Source organism: Numenius arquata, chromosome 2 (genome assembly GCF_964106895.1).
Source record: "Numenius arquata chromosome 2, bNumArq3.hap1.1, whole genome shotgun sequence".
Taxonomy (NCBI): Eukaryota; Metazoa; Chordata; class Aves; order Charadriiformes; family Scolopacidae; genus Numenius; species Numenius arquata.
In genome coordinates, this window is record NC_133577.1 from 5,135,533 (window position 1) to 5,138,322 (window position 2,790).

The following is a 2,790-nucleotide window of genomic DNA, read 5'->3' on the forward strand; positions in this document are numbered from 1 at the left end:
GAAGGGGATGGCGGCGGCGCCGTGCTTTACTGCAGCGGCTTTTGCAGCAGATAACGCCGGTCCCTCGGTGTCGGTGCAGCAGCGCTGCGCTTGGGGAAAAAAAAGCGGGCCCCAGTTTCTCTCAACCACCACCACCACACACACACACACACACACACACACAAAAGCAAGCGCAGCAAAGGGCTGTGGGTGAACGATGCACAAAGATGTGCGTCGGCTCAGTAAGTCCTAAAATTTACGCTACGCAAGTCTTATAAAGGGTTCTTTTTAAAAAAAAAAAAAAAAACACACAGTTTCTGAGGCAAGAAAAAAAAAACACCCTATAAATAAAAAAGAGCAGGGAAGGATGCATACGCCCAATTTTTCCCTTCCCTGGAAATGTTCAAGGCCAGGCTGGATGGGGCTTTGAGCAACCTGGTCTGGTGGGAGGTGTCCCTGCCCAGGGCAGGGGGGTTGGAACTCAATGATCTTTAAGGCCCCTTCCAACCCAAAACCATTCTATGATTCTACGAATTTTAACTGAGTTTTTAAATTCAAGGGACAATGACTGGGAGGCTGCCAAAATCAACTGATAGAGGAAAAAGGCACAGAAGATGAGAAACAGGCATAATCCCCAAATGCTGGCTTGCTCTTTCCTGCGTAGGGAAAGTAATGCCCTGCTTCCATCTATTTCTTTTGGCTCCTAAGCTCTTTAAGCGTGGCCTTCTCTGGAGGCAGCAACCAACGAGTGGCTGGTGCTGCAACATAAACACTGTAAGTTTTCAGTTCTCACCAGTTGTGGTTAACTGATGAGCTGCCTGGCCTAGAGAGACACACGCTTCGCTCTCTCCTTTTAAGCTTTTTCCTTTATGCAGGGGTAACTAACCTGTAGCTCAAAGTGCAGCTCGTGCTACAGTTTTTGCTGTAACCATCAGTAAAATGCTATCAATCTGGAGGATGCTTGATAATGCGCTTGTGGGAGGAAGCCAGCTTGCTAGGGCCAGTAAGGTTTCCAGAATTGTTGGGATTTGGCTGCAAATAACCACTACCCGCCCCAGTTCTTAACAGTTTTGAAGACCAGTGGGATGCTCGTGTCGTTTCCCTTCAGTGATGGAGAGCTCTTCTCTATTTTCTTCACCTCCGTCCTGCAAGCTGCTATACTTCAAAGACTTGATGCCTTGCCTTTGGGTGGTAATTTACCTCATAAAAGTTCAGGTGTCTCCTTTTATATACACTATGTTCAAAATTCTAAGGTGTGTAGGCCCCTCTGACCTACCTTTGGTGGTTTAGAGGCACTACCTTTTGCTATGATTTATTTTTTTTCTGCCAAAAATGTTTCAATTTATGTGTTTATTATTACTATAGGAGCCTCTGGGCATGACGCAAGGTGCTGCTTTATCTAAATACAGCAACAGTCCAGAAAATTTCCAATGAAGTATGAGGTTCAAGGAAACGGGAAGCTACGTGTAGACAAAGCAGCACAGTAAGACTGTGTCGTCACTGGCCCAAGCCAAACTCTTGCTGACTGTTGGCAGATGTCCTTACTATTCAGTGAGTCTGCTGAGTACTTTTACATCTTCCGAGCACTAATGTAGAAAGGGGAAGTGAGTAGGAAAGTCCCTGGTTATTAGTCAGCAGTGAAATCGGATTGTCCCATCAGGAAATGCTGCTCTTGACTGTTGCCAAATGATAATGTCACCTCAATTCCAAAGATTTGTTAAGAATGAAGAAATGCAGAGTGAGGGAGTTTTTTGTTCTCTTCATAAACTGGAGTGTAGGCTCGCACAAGTCAGTGGTGCTACCTACCAGCTTGGTCCTGGTCCTTTACGTGCAGCTGTTACTTTACTGTAGAGATTCACACCTAAAGCAGCTTCTCCTCCTGTTAAAACCTTGCTTGGTTTTACATCCCCTTTAGTTAAATTTTGTCAATCCCTGAGTGGAACAAGGCTCAAGGGAGCTGTGTGAAGGAGATGCTTCAGTAGATGGCACTCTCCCTCTGAGCGAGGATAAGCAAATACCTCAGCCAAGGAATTCGATGCATAGAGCAACTTCCTTTATACTCTACAGAAATTGCAGTGAATGCAAAGAAAGCTTTGCCTAACTGTGTAGTGAAGTACAGTTTCTCACAAACCTGGATCTATCAAGTCCTCACATGTGGCTTTCTCCCTGCTTAAATGACTGTAGTCTGGTTCTGTTCAGCCTGAATTCCTCCTGAAATCTTAATGGTGAATATATACATACACAGACGTATATATTTAAAAGATATATATGTATTTATTATATATATAAAAGATATATATGTATTTTAAAGAGCTTAGTAGTACTGTGAGTTACACACATCAGAAATTGGGTTTAGAACTGTTCTGCTTCCTCAACCATTTTTCTCTAATTCACGATTTTATGTTTCTATTCTGCCATTGGCATTAAGAACTTGATACCTTTGGTTTGTTGTTGATTGGGTTTTGTTGTTATTTTGAAGCCACAGAATTACACAGATCCAGTTTAAAGTGCAGTCGTGCTGAATTAGTGCGAGCGAGGAGGCCTTAACTGCAGGTATGGGGACAATAAAGAGCTGCTGGACATTAAGGGAGCTATCACCTTTAAAATCAGATCTGGTGCCAACCAAGCAGTAATGCACAGCCATTGTCTTACAGCTTTCTGAACCGTACAGCATTTTCCTCACCCCTGAACAGAACGGTGAGAGAAGAGAATGAAAGAAACATGTGTAAGACAAAGGTTGCAATAAAAAATTACGTGGGACAAATTCATAAAATGCAAATTTAATTAAGTTCAATTTTTAAAAGTTTTGGA